General features: G+C 32.8%; 1 pseudogene; it reads right to left on the bottom strand.

Annotated features, from left to right (window-relative positions):
- Positions 1 to 475: 475 nt before the first annotated feature.
- Positions 476 to 15,577, bottom strand: LOC112030023 (protein BONZAI 3-like; annotated as a pseudogene).
- Positions 15,578 to 17,510: the final 1,933 nt, after the last annotated feature.

The following is a 17,510-nucleotide window of genomic DNA, read 5'->3' as shown; positions in this document are numbered from 1 at the left end:
ATTAAAATGGAAGGCAATAGGCCTACCTATCTATTAGCTCAACATGCTGAGTTTGTTCATGATTTTGAGGCATCGGTTGAGGAAACCCCCAGGTTTTAAGAAGCTGTTGTTGCCTCTGATGTTGTAGTTTGTACTTGACTTTTATTGTTGCTATTTGTACTTGACTTCTATTAATAATATGCAGTAGTATTTTCCTATTAAAAAAAAAAAAGTACAAGTGGAGGCTAGTCCTTTAAGTTAGGTGCACATAATTGCCTAACACATTCCCAAGATCATATGCTAACTTCAAAAGACTTAAAGTTTGGTGAATTAACCTCTACACAAGCGTCAAAAGAACAGTTCTTGGACCCAATTCAAGTAACGGCTCCCATCTTTGCCATAACCATGATCTAGTGACATATTATCGGATTTATGTGTAGAGGTATTCACATCAAGCAGCACTCAAGGGAGTCATCCCACGGTAGGCATTGTGGAATTCACAAAACATTTGAAATCATTCAAAAAAAAAAAAAAAATTCCTTTACATTCTTTGTAATATGAAAATTGAAGCACTTCTAAAAATATAATAATACAATGTAACAAGGCTTTTTGGAGGAATGTTACCATTCAATGCTCACACAACACAAATAGTGAAATACTTTAACCGCAGTACATTATTCCTTTTGCTAACAGCTTCCCAATTAGATATTGATTTAATCAAAAAATGTTTGTACTCCACACAATGCAGTGACATTCGATAAGGATGAGTGAACCTAGATCCTTATTTAGGACCAAAAATTGCTACACCAAAAATTATCGCCAGATCACATACATGTGAGCCCACAACGTGACAACAATACCTTCCTTACGGATGGGTGCTACAAATCCTTGTGAGAGGCCTACTCCATCGAACTAGCATGTAGACCAAAAGACATTTTCTCCTTGCAAAACTAACTTCTTTTTCATTGCTTTGTTTATTTAAAATATAGGTGGAACTTGAATAAAGTTTAAATTCTACCTATACAAGATAATTTTTTTTTTTTTTTTGGTTAAAAAATCTGTACATTTTCTTTTAGGATGATATAAAGAAATTCTTTCAAGAAATTCAACCTGTCAGTGGTTCAAACCTAAAAAATTTGTTAATAGAGAGCTCCTCTCAGGTAAGTTAACTTGCGATTGGTTCAGCAGACCTAAATTTTTTCAGTTGATGTGAGAAGAATCAGCATATTTATAAATCTTGTGTACTTGGTAAATGTTAGTCAAGCAGAAGTTGAGGCTGCATGGAGAGGGCCTGGCTTGATATCTCTACTCCACATGTATGTCAAAAACTATCCAGGTAGCTCTTCCAATAGAGCCTGAACCATAGAAATCTGCCCACCTGTACAGACCACAGTTAATTTGTTAGATGAAACACAATGAAGAAGCTCAGGCCAAATAAAGAACAAGTTCAACAAGTTGAAAAAATAAGGATATAATCAAATTCCAATTGATAAAATAGATATTAGACTCAAAACAGGTGATAAAAAAGTCAAGAGGGAAGATCATAGAAATGGTTTTAAGGTTGTAAAAGAGCCAAGCAGTTTTAGAATTTGTAGGGCTTGGTCAAGCTTGGTCTGGTCAGGTTCAGCAAATCAGCTTATTGCGCACACATTCACACTAGATTAAAACCATGATCTCATTTTCTAACTATAACATGTCTAATGTGTACAGACAATCTAGCCAAAGACTCTGGATCAAAACAACAGTGGCAATAGCAATCCATGCAACGTTTTTGTTAAACACGGTTTCAAAGTTCACACACGCCCTTTTGTCCTTTCATCACTCCACCCATCAATAGTTATCTGACTGGCAGAACTAACCAAATGTTCGTTCCATTTTTTTCTAGAATAATTATCTAATCGGGATAGTTGTGAATGCAAAATTACAGTTAGTGTTTTCTTTTAGATGTAACCACAAAAATTTTGTACAGACAAGTGCCATTATGTACTCACTATGCACTTCTCGCATTGGAACAAACTGCACGATGTCACGTGTAGCCACACGACCTGTAGAGCTCTCTAACCGTCTTCCATTGTCAGCATCAAGAACCTGCCCAAAAATTATGATATATTACAGTTATTCAAGAGAAAATTCTAAAAGCTAAAATTCCACCATTTTTACTGAATAATTAAAATAAAGTGTAAAATGATATAAATGACATCAAATTGGGAAAACATTATACCTCCATTTCTCTAAAATCCGCACCTCCCACTCCGACAATAAGGATAGATAGAGGCAAATCGAATGCCCTGACCAGAGCGTCTTTTGTTTCTTGCAGGTCTGTAACGACTCCATCCTAGAAAGATGACAATTTTTATTGAATGATTAATTGAAGAATTGATTTAAAGAGACATCAAATAAAGACAAAATTCTCTTTAGGAGAGCTTTGTGTACAAATCCTATGTACATAAAGCGTCTCATCTACTTCAATAAAAGTAGTAATATATCACAAACAAAATAAATTTAATTCGACATTCTCTTTACCGTAATAATGAGCAAGACAAAGTATTTGTTTCTGTTGTACGAGATAGACTGGCCAGCAATTTGTGCAGCTGTGTTAATCACTGGGCCAAATAAAGTGGGTCCTGCTAGGGCAACATTATGTAGAGCCCTTGCATAAGCAGCCATGATGCCTTCAACTCCTTCAACCTATTAAAAAATAAAATAATTTGATTAATTCATCCATTAAAAAGAAAGAAACAAAGAAAGAAACTAGATGTTACTTAAGAGTATGAAATGCAGTGTTCAGAAATATATGAACAACTTATACCCAATAGTTATTAACTTACAAAGAATAATATGAATCCTATGGTACCATTTACTTGTAATCTTTTACAATAGACATCTAATCTTATGATACAAAACATATAATGTTCCAAATTTTATTAGGTGAGATAACTCAATCTATTTAATTTGCACCGTTCTCATGGACTTCTTTTTAAGGGCATCTGAGACTTTCTCAAACCTTTTGATGATAAAATTAATGTATTTGGGGATTTTGAATGTGTTTTTGTTTGTTGTAAATAGGGTTTAGAACTTTTCGTGTTTGGTTGTAAATGTTTGTGATTTAGAGGTAATAGAAGAAAGTAAAACATCAATGGTGACAGAGCCAGATTTCATATGCTATTCAACAAAATTATAAATAAATAAATAATTATATTCGAGAAAAAGAAAGGAAATGTGAGATAATAACAGTAAGAATAAGAAGACATGAATAAGCATAGATTTCACTTTTATAAAAATTAAGGGGTTTCCAATAAAAATTGCAAGAGGATTACATAGAGAGAGAGAGAGAGAGAGAGAGAGAGAGAGTTGTGTGAAAACAGGTAGGCAATATGCCAGCCAGATCAGATTCTTCAAAGATTAAGCAAACAAAGCATTACAAAGTCAGCTCCTCTCACCTCAAAGGCACCTGTACTTCCATTCAAGTTAAAACAATGTGATGTGGTACCATCAATTGTTCTTCCTCCAAAGCCCCAAGCAGGAAAGCGCCTATCGGAATCATAAAACTAAATGACCTCCCCAACCTCCATTATAGCCTGCAAGTTTTCTTAATTAAGTATAAAATGACTTCATCAATCAATGAAGATTTATTTTAAGTATATGCAAACAAAAGAACCCTAACAAAAATTTCAAAACAAAGAATTTTTTTACACAATCCAAAATCTCAGACATGTTCCACATATGGTTTTTCTTTTTTCTTTTTTCTCTAACATGTTCTGTGTTTAGTTGAGAGTAAAAGAACCTGCAACCTTGATATGAAAAACAAGCTGCTTGATCATATTGAGTCATGACAGACAAAAGATAGCAATTTATAGACATTGCTACAACAAATTCAATGTAAAAGTTATTTTTTCTTTCCCAGGTTGTTTTTGTGCACCTTTCTTTGGACCAATTCAATGTAAAAGCTATTTTTTTTCTTATTCTACAAGCAATTTCCAGGTTATTTTGTGTCTTTTCTTCTTCTTTTAGCAGTGTGTTAGGAAATACAACTTACGAACCCATACAGGATTAAAACTGTATGGGGCCGAGGGGGGGGGGGGAGGATCTAATGTTTAGAAAAAAAAAACACACACACACACAAGTGCCAAAGAAAAGTAACTACCTTATTGGGAGCACCAGAGGATGCACAGTCTTACCCGTTGATAAGAATTCAACCGGCCAAAAGGATCAATGTAGTGTAAAGAATCTGGATTCTGAGGATTTCCATTTGAGGCTAAAGAAAGAGATATTGAATATTCAAAGCATAAATCAATCATTAGCCAAAACATTTTGAACTAGGAAAAAGAGAACCCAAAAAATAAAATAAAAAACTATATAACTCCCCTAGAATGTGATATATTTTACCTGTAAAGTCAACAGCAACCATAAAGTTAATCTCAAATCCACTGGAAATGTAATCCAGAAAACTATATTGTTGCTTTTCACAAAATTGATCTACAAACAGCTGTCCCTTCAAAACCTATATTAATAAATTAGTAAGCAATGTAAAAATTTAAACATAAAGATTAACATGAAGTATTTTTAAAAAATATAACTGCAAGTATGAATAAGTACCTTCTCATGACCATGATGAGGAGATGGTAAGGTGAGATTTGCACCATTTCTTTCTATATGAAGTTTTTCGAGGTCTGCCACTGACTTCTGGAGCTTATTGATGAGGTAAATTTTAAAATAAATACCTTCTTTTACTACCAAAGACTAAATCGTGAAAAATAAAAAGTGAAAATAAACAAAAACTAAAACTAATTCGGACGACAATAAATTTTAGCTTACCCAATAAGCACATGATTGCCACTGCTATTGAAATCAAAGCACTCGATAATTAATGGGTTATCCTGTAGCAAGTGAAATTGCATATGCCATGTGAGTCTTCATTAATTATCAAAATTACAAAACATCCTATAACCATAATCTAATAGGAAACCAAGAATCAAAAATCGACAAGCATACCTTACTTCCAAACTGCTGTATGCTCAAGCATAGGGGTTTCCAAATTGGATTCAAATTGTCCTTCACCACTTCAGTTTTGCATATTGGTACAGAACCTCCACTCTCAACAATTCTAGATATCCTTAAGAAAGGATCCTAAAATAAATGAAGAAACTTAAGAAACAAACACAATCAAGAATATGTATGCTTAAGGAACATGAAATTTTAAGGTATCTACTTTGTGAATACATACACTTTTAGAGAATAGGTCCTTGTTATCCAAGTGGGAACAATGGATTATCATCTCAATACAACTCCTCGAAGAAACTGTTTCCTCTGCATGGATAGTGAGTGCCCCTAAGTTCCTTAAGCTTGTATGCCCATTTTTGTTATTGAGATTTAGGGTTAAACTACGAGTTTGTTTAGTCACTATCTGCCATGAAAATAGAAAGAGAGAAAATAGATGAAAAACAAATACCAAAGTTTAGTACATGTTGACCAAATCATTCTAAAAGAATTTAAGCCACTAGTTACATTTGCAACATAATTTTTAACTGCATCAGTGGTAATCTAAACTATGATGCTCAAAATCTTAAAATAACATTATAGTGAAGTGGCTCTCACAATTGTCTTTCTACCCTTGAAATTTCTAAGAATAAAACACTCAAAATTAACACAAATTTTTACTCAAATTGCACTAGCATGATATATATGTTTTATATAATTTTAATGAGCCCAACTGAACCCAAGGTGATATACCTCAGATAGAACACAAGTAGCCTCTCCAAGAAATTCTTGATCATTCAATTTTAGCGACTGCAAGGCAACGAAAATAAACTTCATCATCAACTAAAGTTGTTAGATTATTCTAGATGAAATGATAACAAATCAAAAATATAATCCTTATAAGTTGCCTTCTTTGCTCACATCTGAATATGGTTTAAATTGTCACAATCTTTCAAAAGTATCAATTAATTCATAATTGATATGGTTAACCTGTCAATTTTGGTTTTTTGTCAAAAAAATTTGCATTCCACGCTTTGCACAATTACCAAAATTACAACCATGGAGTAAAAGATTATTAAGAAAATTATAAACATCACCAATATTACATGGAGGGCTTTAGAGTTTAAACTAAATTGCCCTTTACTTTCATTTCTTATTTGTTATATAACTTCTTTCCTGTATCATGGCCAAATTGACAGAAGCAACAAATCCAGTTTAATTATTTTTGAAAGAGCTAAATGCAACACACTGAAAAAAAAAAAAAAAAAAAAAGTTTCATAATAATTTCTAGCAAGTGATTTCCCATACAATTACACCATGCACAGTCACATGTATAGCTACTATCAAAATAATTTTTTCCTGAGATTATCTGAGACATTACACAATTGGCATCAAACATTTGTTTATAATTGTTCACTAATTACTTTTGTTTCCACTTCAATTTTTTTACCATATATTGACAAATTTAGTGCTTAGCATACCTGCAATTTATAATGTGATCTAGTCAATACACATTTCACATATTACAAATGTTGATAAAAGTTTTATCTTGCGAAGTGCAATATTCAAAACTTAAAGATTGGCAGAAATGCAACAAGAACACTGAGCATGTACACTTTTTTGTGTGTAGTTTATTAACAGTGCAAATAATTGAACATGACCTACAAAACATGAATTAAAATAATAAATACTTAAAAGAGCTAAAACTGAAACATACCTTCACAGGTATGTTATGATAATTTGAATCCACATCATATACATGGAATCTGGCGCCAAGAAATATAAAGGCAAACACAACCCATCCAATCAAATTAGAAAATCACTCATGGTAAAACAGGATTTATCTGCACAAAGATAAGCACTTAAAGAAATTTGTATAGCTTACACCAATGGCTGCACAATCTCGAACTGGAATGCAGCTGTAACTTTTTCTATCCATGCAGGATTCAAACTATTCAATACAACCTCAGTGCGACCTAACTCCTCTAGTTTTCCATCTCTTTTCTTTGCATACACCACAGCCATTGGATCACTCTGAATGAAATAAAGTATATTTTAGCAAAAAGCATAGTAAGACAAGCCTGATCACGACATGCATGCACATCATACAAGCACATAAATAAACTATTGTGGATTGATAAATTCAAGACACTTAGATAGATGAGAATCTTCATTAGAAACAGCCAACATAATAGTTCAGCTGGCTACATATCCAAGAGTATACAAAGAAGTGCTTGTCTGACATAAACACTACTTATGGCACATGTAATTTTGACATGCCCCAGGTAGGAACCAAGGACTACAAGTCATACCCATAGCACAACTCACCCATTTTTATAGGGTTTGAGAGAGGTGATTGGTAGGCAGCCTTATCCCCATTGTTTTGGAGAGGTCGATTACCTAACTCAAACCCATGAATGGTAGTAAGTTTACATCTGTTATTTAGTGATAGGCAGCTGTACCTAGCACTATACTCCCACCCTAGCAATAGGCTGATGATTTGTTTTAAAGCATTTTGCATGTGTTATTTACTAAGCTTGCATATCCTTACTAGTTTAGTTTGATTGGTAAACTAAAAATATGAAGGAGAAAATTTCTCACTTTAGTAGGTGAGTTGTTTTTGACTATCAAAAGATGTAACAAGTTTAGCTTGAAACAAGTATGTAATGTGTCTTTCTTTTACTTTTAGGTAATAGGTTATTATTGCTTGTCTTGTTTTGTTTTAGAATGTTGTGTGTAATTTTAGTCTTTCATGTATGCTATATAAGGCTTGTCATTGATTACAAGAGTAAGAAAATGCAAGTGAAATAATAAGCAAGAGTAGTGAAGAGTGATGCGGTGTGTGTAGCAAAGGATAAGTAATGTTTTAGTTATCAATAAAACCCCTCTTTCATTGAGAACTCCGTTGTGTATTTTGATTGAGTGTGGTGAGACTTATTATGAAGTACTTGATTAGATACTTTCTTCCTAAGTGCAAAATTTATTATTCAGACAAATCTTCCCCAACAAGAAATCTCATTTAGATAATAACTTCCCAAACCCTGTCCCATATTAGAAATTTTAAGGGAAGATGAAAACAAAGAAACTCAAATTTCATACTAAAACAAAAGGAGGTTGGATAGTGTTTGGATGATATTTTCATTGGCATATATATGTTTAAAAGTAAGCTGGAATTTTAAGTTAAAACAAACAATGCCATAGTAAATTACCAAAATATTAGCAGATTGGAAAATTATAGTATACCCTTAATAAACTCACTATCAAATGTGGTTAGGTATAGAGAGAAATACCTTTGAAGTGATGTCACGGTCAAGCAAGTTAGATGCAGATAGAAATAACTGCAGCATAAAATTGAAACACAAGAATGCATGAAGACATAATGAGAAACCAAAAAGGGGCAAACTATCTAGAATAATATGAAAAGTCATGAAAAAATAGAAGAGCCATTAATGTAGATTGAATAACAATTCCAATAGTAAAGTACACAAGAAAAATGTCCTATCTTGAGTTAAATTATATAAGACAGTATTACTGCTTCGGAGCTTTATAAAACGCCACCCATATATAGTGAAAGGGTGAACCAACAAACTCCACAATACCCATCTGTTAGAGATGAAAAAAAGGTAGGACAAGTCATCCTTTTCAAGAATAGAGGCACTTCAATTACTTAAACCTAAATTAAGATAAAATTTCTTTTGATTGATAAGTTATGCATGCACCCAATAGTTCTAAACTGACAACCTCATCCTCTATCCCATTCTTATGAAAGAAGGAAATGCCATTTGAGCTAGAACTCATTGGACAAAAATGAGATTAATAGTTTTACTCTTGTATGTTAAAATGCAAAATAGTTGCTTCACAGAGCTTCTTCAGTGTCCAAGTTTCCTAATATTTCATCAATATAGCTTGATTAGCAATTTGCACCACAACATCAAATTTATGAAGTTAGTTACTTTTTGAAGTAGATAATTAGACGACCATCACAAATCACTTTTAGGTTTCATGACTTGGCTAGCAATTTCGACATGATAATTATATATACGACGAAAATTCCAAACTGTTGACCCCAATAGGACTTGCAACAAAGTACACATCAATAAGAAAAATCAAATAAAGCATCTAGTGGTCCTGAATATAAGCAAATGAATATAGATATACATTTTTCTACACCACAATAAACAGAATTTTTGAATCAATGGTTTTGTCTGATGTTCCATTGTTAAATTGGAACCAAAAAATGGGAATCTTGCTAATGTTCCCCTTGGGGGAGCGTGTTGTAGTGCAACTTTTAGGAGGAGGTCAGGTGGGCTCATCGATGTGGACCTTGGTGGCAACAAAACTACTAACCATACAAAGCATGTAGACACCTACATTTTCAAAAAACCTAACATGCATAGAGAAAAGGTTCGTTGCTGTGAAGCATTGGAACTTGGTGGAAGCCCTAACTACACGATCTATTCTCAAATTCTAAGAAATTGTTCATTGGCCAAACAGTGCACTACATATTCATCACCATATTAAGAACAGAATACAAAGTCAACATTGCCCTGCATGCCCTATATGGTCCACTTATTAATATAAACTAAGAGCTTGAAAAGAACTAAGGGAAATGAAACTTTAACACCATTGAAATAGTACAAATCTCCTCCACTATGCAATGATAATTAATTTATCAAATATGTCTTTGTACACAAAACAGTCAAATGAATTTAAAAAAACTGTCATTTTGTTTTAAGTCCAATAGTGGAGATTCCAAAAATCTTTTAAGATCAAGTTAAATCCTTGGATTTATTTAAGCAACAACTATAGCAACAAAAGTAGCATCACTAATGAACTTTTCCTGAAAAATAAATATTTTACTTATAATAAAGATTAACCATATTTATGTTATTATTGTTCTCACTACTATTGTTTTCAAAGCAACATCGATTGTAATAATCAGGTAAAATATATATAAAATATATATATATATATATAATTCATGAATCAAATAATTCTTGTTAAAAGTGCTACCTGTGTGCCTTGTTTTATTCATTGTATTTCCTCACTTATTTTTCAATGAAGTTATTTACTTATCCAAAAAAAAAAGGAAGAGGATAATTGTATCAAAAGTATAGACTGTATAGTATATCAAAACTTCAGTTCACCTATAATTTGTAGGAAATTAAAAACAATCCCAAGCCCTGTAAATTTTTTTTTCAGCATCCAAAGTCCTAGCAATTCCCATAAAAAATAATTATAACATCATACTATAATAGCTGGTCCCATCGGTTTATTTTTCTTAAAAAACAAGTACAATTGTTACTTTCACATCCAGAACATTTTCTCAACAACCAAACAGAAAAATAAGGAACTTAAAAAATAATTATAATAAGCCATATATGTAAAATATGTATTTGAAAATGAGGAATAGATAATGCCCAAATCAACAAAGCAATAGATTCATATATCTATATAATAACTAATAGCCAAAACGTTTGACTTTTGTTGACCACTCTTCATTGCGCCACGTGGTTACATAAATTACTGACACGTCTACATTATAGAAAATCTGAAACATCTTCTCATTTGACCACTTAAGCAAACTGGTTCAGTGAAATTTTTACCACCCGTTGGTGTTGGTGTTGCCTGTAGTAAATTAAATACACAATGCTTTCTCTTGGGTAGCAATTACAAAAGATCAAATAAACACTTCTTTTCTTATATCTATACTCTTCTCTCCTTCTCTCTGACTTTTATTTCCAGTGGGTAATTGTGAAACAATTTCTCTAAATCCTCTAAAGCGAAACCTTCCCTATCTATTCATTGTATGTCATCAAGAAGAAAATCGCATAGGGAGAGAAAGAAAGAGAGAAATCCGTGGCCGCATCCCACCACCCTCATATTGTCGAAACCAAACCACAACTGGTAAAGGTATTTAAAATAGACAAAAACTTAGGCATTAAAATAAGATTTAGATTTGGTTATTTAGGTTTGATTAATCTAATGTTGATTATGATGAAGGTTGAGACTACCCTACAATAATGGATTTATGTGTTTATGCTTTTGAGATTTTGAGATTTTTATGATTGTTTACATAGTTGGGGTTTTTACACTTCTTTCATGTCCCATAAGTTAATCACATTGAAGTAGTGTCTTTGTTGTTGTCTTGGCTCTATTTATCTTTAAAAAAACATACTCTTTTTTAGTTGTTGTCTTTTTTTTTTGTTGGTATCTGCATTAGTTTATTGCTTTTGGTTGTTTTGAACAAGATATGATGATTTGTTCACTATGTGTTCCATGTTTTGTTACAGATGGACACTATCACAGAAAAATGTACCTATTCATTTGGCCGCTTAAGCAAACTGTTTCAGTACTATTTTTACAACTATTGTTGTACAGTTTCATCATTCCAATGGGTAGTTATGAATTTTACACCGTTCCAAATAAATTTCACTCTATATTTCTTTAGACAAAAAACCTAAAACTTTAGTTCATTCTTCATACTCTCTCTCTCTTTATAGTGAGCTTTTTGCTTTTACAATTTTTTTTTAGTTTTTTGATTCAAGTTATTGAGTCATATTTCAATAGTAGAAAAGCTATAATCATGGATTATTCTTTTGAGGGTAATCCTTCTTTTTAAACATAAAAAGATAAACGTATTAAAATATATATATATATATATATAATATTTCAATGCTTTTGTAGCTTTGAATCTTCTGAATTTTTATTTTTTTTGGCCTTTTTGGAAGTTTTAACGTCTTAACTTTTGTGTTCATTTTTTTCATTATTTGAAACTTTCTAGAAGATTTCAATCATCTTTATCTTATTTTCTATTCCTAGCTTTTTTTCCATATTTTTTTTTTCATCATACATGTTTATCGATCTTGTTAAGGACATATTTTATGTAGTTGGCTTATCCTTTGACAAAATGTATTTTACTTGCATTTGGGTAGATCTAAGTTGTGTTTAATACTTGAAGAAACATATTGTTCAAGTCTAGTATTAAAACCATGAAGATTGGACCAAGAAACAAGTGAAGAAAATGTGTTCAATAAAGCTAGACAGATAGCTCGACACCTGCGGATAGATAGCTCGATAGCTGCTGGACACCTCCTTGACACCTGGCTATCTGTCGAGCTCTTCAGCTGATTCTTATCGCAATCTCGATAGCTTCTCGATAGCTGGTCGATCGATCGAGAAAGTTTCTGTCCCCTCGACACCTCCTCGACACCTCTCGATCGATCGAGGTTACGGGAAATCAGAATTTTCAGAATTGATTTTTGGGCCAGGCTTATGTATTTGTGTAGGGTTTCTTTTCTCACAACCCTAGACCTATATAAGGCTTATTTTAGAGGCCATCACATAAGAGAATATAAGGAGAACATATGCAAAAAGGTGATTGATGCCTTATTCTCTCTGAAAGAAGCTACTGTGTCTTTGCGCCTTAGGGTTTTGTAACCAAGTGCTTCTTGATCTTCATTGTTGATGAAGTGAAGAACTTTGCAGCCAACATTCTTCTTTCTCAAATTGGTGAGTAAGTCACGTATTGGGATTTGTGCAAAGGAGTTAGTCACGTACTGGGATCCGTGCAACAAAAAGGGTGGCGTTCATATATTGAAGAGTTCAAAGGTTCTGAAGCAGTAGAAGGTTTCTGCTGTGAGTTCATCTACGGGGATTGTAGAGTCTGCTGAAACTTCTCTTTACTACAGTGGATTGCTTTTCGGGAAGGTTTCCCCCCAGGTTTTTTACTGTGAAACTGGTTGGTTTCATTGGTTTTCCTGGGTCATCATATCTTGTCTTATTTACTTTTCCGCTGCATTCATTATTGACATGATATTGATGTTTGTTTGTTTTAACAAGGTTTGTTCATAATAAATCTAATTAACAACTTGGGTTTAAAACTTGTTAATTCTATCAACCGGGGTCTATATTTTCCAACAGATCTTTTCATTTTTTTTCGTATTTTTACATTCATAGCATATGTACGTGTTGTGTATGATCTTTAATTCTTTCTTTAATAGTTTGTGTGAGTATGTGTCATCTTATGGAAAATCTGTAAAGATGCTTCCTTTTTATAAAGAATCATGTGTTTTTCATGGCTTCCGTGCGTCATATTCTTAAATGATAACAATGGTTTCCTTTGACGTGGGTTTTGTTCATATTGGTTTCAAAGTTTATTTCATGTGCTATTTCTTGGCTTATATCATAGATTGTAATATATTTATTCATCAAACTGTTTGGTTGAATTTTTTTTTCGAAGTTGTTTTCAGTGTTGGATATTATCTTGAAGCATGCATGCTGGTATCATATATATATTTAAATATTGTTAAGTTGATAATAATAATAATGATTATATATATAGTTTAATAAATGTCTGAAAAGTATAATTGTTAACTAATGTTTTAGCTATATGGTTTTATTTTACAAACGGTGTTGTAGTAAAATAAACCAAGATTAAATTATATATTGTGCTCAATACCTTTCCCGTGCATCACACGGGTTAGCGACTAGTATATATATATATATATATATAAGCAGTACCAGCAAGCACTAATACAGTAAACATTAAAATCGACAAAGTTACAAACATAAGGCACACTAAAATCTTTAAAAATAATAATAATAATAATTTTGGTAGTTTGATCCAATGTGGGGAACAAATATAAGAAAACACGAGTAATTTTTAAGTACTCTAGCAACACGATGAATAGTGCTCCCTTCTCACACAATCATGGGGGTCCGTTCGTTAAATTCATAGTAAGGTCTATCATATATATATATATATATATATGTGTGTGTGTGTGTGTGTGTGTGAGAGAAAATAGCACAATTTTATTATACTTCCAGACTACTTAAGTATTTTCTGGAAAACACAACCCCTACACGTACAGACAGTATCACCGTTAAAATTGACACAGTTTACATACAAAACAAAACAAAGAAAAAGACCCAAAACTCTGAATGACTATAGGAATTGACTGAATTGGATTGACTTTTGACCCAAAGTGGGGTACAGAATAAAGAGTAACACAACCTGTACACATACAAAATATGGTTGTGTTTGTGTTTATGTAATGAGATTTTCAGCTATACAATTTTTTTTTTTTTTTTTGATAAGAAACATGAAATATTCATTCAACTTAAAGGAAATTTACAACAGAGATAGCATACAATCACTGGAGAAAAACACAGACAATATCACACCACACTCCTCAAAGAACCCTAGAGCACAGCAAAATTTAAGAGTTTGCTTATTAACCATTTGGGATCTCTTTGCTTTGGCTCAAGTGGTGGGCTCATTAAGAGGAGAGAAATTACTTGTGGTATTCGGACAGGGAAGTCCTTTGGCCGAAGAAGAAAACAATTGAAAGCCCAAAACCAATTTTTGTCCTCAGAGGACCAAAGGGAAACACCTGCGTGCTCAACAGAAGAAGGTGCTGGGCTTAAGGAGCAGACTGCTAGCACAGATGAACTTCTGGCTTTCTCCATACCCAGGCTCGGACCAAGAGCCGTCGGACTTTGACCGGAATCTTCCTCTCTTCGTTCTTCCTCCAACCTGCCTCGGCAAGCAGCACAATGTTTCACAATAACCCCCATCCTCCAATCGGCTAGATCTTGAAATTCAAACCCGAGAAACCCACCAAAACCCAAAACACCACAAATAGAGCAAAAGGAAGGAAGCCACTCCGATTGAAGGCTCGATCTGATGAACTGGAAGATCATTATTCCTCTATCTACATACCTTAGATCCAAATCCATCTTCCAGGCAGATCTTGGAGTGGACTTGGAAGCTCGCACGCGCACATCAAGGCTGTCCGACCTCATGGCTGTAGCGGCGCAAACAACTTCCTTAACCATGGTGAGAAGAAAAATCAGAAGTCCCCCAGTGGTAGCTAGATCCATGTTGCTGAGGGGACCTTGAAAGCTTCAAAGATTTAGACAAACTACCCGAATTGGGAGAGAGAGCTTGTACCAGGCAAGAGAAAGCAAAAACTCCTACTGAGGGAGAGAGAAACTTTCTCTCTCCCCCAGCATAACGAAATTATTGAAAAATTTTCTGACATTGTCTTTTTTTGTACTTCGAATTTGACATATATTACCTCGATTTGCGTGAAGAGAGGCCGAATGCCTCGAGACCTGAAGAAGAACTCAACGGCGTCATTGTGTCCGCCATTGTTGTTGGTGGTAGCAATACTATTGGGCCGTTGTTGGGCCCCACCCACCGCTTGCTTGCCTCCCTCTACATCGGAATAGCAGTTCCCCATTCTCTCTTTCTCTCTGAAACTGATTGAAGGAAATCTTATTACGCGTTTGGATGTAACAGACGCAACAGATCAAACGTGTTTTGATGAAGTTTCTCTGACTCAGATTGTGAATTATGGATTGTTATGTAATCTCGATATATAGGGAAGACGAATGGTCTCTCTCTTGTTTTGATTAGAAACTTTGAAGGAAATTTAACGAAGGAGTTTCGTTGCAAAAGCCAAATTGGCTTGACACGGTTGTGAAACTTTGAAGTTTCTTTCCTGTTGAATACAACCTGAATCGTTATCCCGAACTATGGTCACACCATGGAATCGAATTCCATAGAAAAGAGTTTTTATTTTCTTTTCCTTTTCCTGAAACAGGAAATAGGAGAACTTGTTCAGAAAGCTCTTGTCACATACGCTTTCTCACACACTTTGTCTTATGTGACGTGACAAGCTATAATTGAGCTTTTTGTCACTATTACGATAAATTATTGTATATTTTCTGAATATTATAAATGCGTATCCTCTTCTTGCACATAAATTCATGATGTGATCTACTATTTATATGAGGAAAAAATATGCATTTATGATAATTTAAACTATCTAATAATTTTTCCACTATTACATGTAGTTGTTTTTATTACTATATCTTTTTTTACCGTTAGTACTTTTTTTTTTTAACCGTAACAATTTATTACATAGTTGATAGTTCTTCTGAGACAGCCAAAATTTTTCATTCCAAATTTTCAATTTGGTAACAAGTTCTAAACTACAAATCACCTATCTATTCTATCTCAATCTAAATTCCATCTCTTTCCACTCGTTTTAGTCTATTCTTTCTTTCCTGTATTGTGATTTTGGCTGATATGTGAACAAATCTTTATTCTTTTTCCTAAACCCTTTTTTTATTACTTCACTCGTATATAACATTTTATTATTATTTTATTTTAACAAATGTGTTTTTTTTTTTTTTGGGTTTACTTTACTCATAAATGACAGTTTTTTTCTTCATTAATTTTTTTTTCTTTACTAATGTACGACATGTTATATATTTATATTATGCAACAATGCTATTAATTAAAAATGTGCATTATTTGATATTGAATTTAATATTTTGATATGGTACAATATCATGTGATCCGGGCTTAGATATATAAATTTTGTAATATATATAATTATAGAGACTAAATTCTATAAGGATGTGATGTAAAACTCATGTTTTACTCTTTCAATCCCAACATGTCACATCATCTTATCACATATTTAAGAATAAATACAATCACATTCAATCAATTCTAATACTCATATATAAATCCAACCAAATTGGGAATTTATTGAGATGTTATTAGGTGTGGTAGGATGTATTAAATTTTAAGTAAATGCTGATGTAACAATTAATTATTGGATATTTTACACCCCATCTTTATAAAATTTAATCTCATAATTATAATACCATTTGATTTTAAAAGATCCGCTGAAACAGGCTAGTATCAAAACATTCTTATCAAAAAATAAAAACTAAGGTGCCATATAAAAAAATAAATAAAAATAAAAATAAAACTGGGAGGGGGTGTACGTGGCATGCTGATACAGTATCACACTCATTTCGTGTTCAATTTGTATTGGCAGTATTGTTCGACTCTACTCGCGAATGGAATAAAGTTTCAATATCCTTTCTTTATTTTCGTTTTTGTTTTGGGAAAAATTATTTATATACTGTTAATGTCCAATCTCTCATATTTATTGTTATGTCTTTATATGGTAATGTGTAGGATGACAATCGGACTAGGTGGGATCAGATCATGGATTTTCCATTATCACCTCGTATTATTTTTATGATGGGAAAAGTTTATGTGGGATGGGAGTAGATAGTTTGCAGGGTAGAAGTATTTTATTATATCCCTAATTAATTAGGTTATATATATATATATAATGTTCTTAAAAATAAGAGTCCAAATTGGATAAGAAAATGTGTAAAACTTATGATTTATATCATTTAATTAGAGATTGTCACATTACCTTTTTACTTAAAACTCAATACATTTTACCACATCTAATAACATTTTAATAAACTTCTAATTAATCTGGATGGATTTTCATATGAGTGTGAGAATTGATTGAGTGAGGTGTGGTTATGTTTTTTTTTTTTTTTTTTTGACAGGTGTGGTTATGTTTATTCTTTAATATATAATAAAATGATGTGGTATGTTAGGATTGAAGAGTGAAAAACTTAGGTTTTACACCATATCCTTATAGAATTTAATCACTAAAAATAAACCTAATACAGAGATCTCACATTCCTAAAAACCTTATGAAATTCCT

This window comes from Quercus suber, unplaced genomic scaffold (genome assembly GCF_002906115.3).
Source record: "Quercus suber isolate HL8 unplaced genomic scaffold, Cork oak 2.0 scaffold_675, whole genome shotgun sequence".
Lineage (NCBI taxonomy): Eukaryota > Viridiplantae > Streptophyta > Magnoliopsida > Fagales > Fagaceae > Quercus > Quercus suber.
The sequence above is the reverse complement of the archived record's forward strand: the minus strand, read 5'-3'. Positions and strand labels throughout refer to the sequence as shown.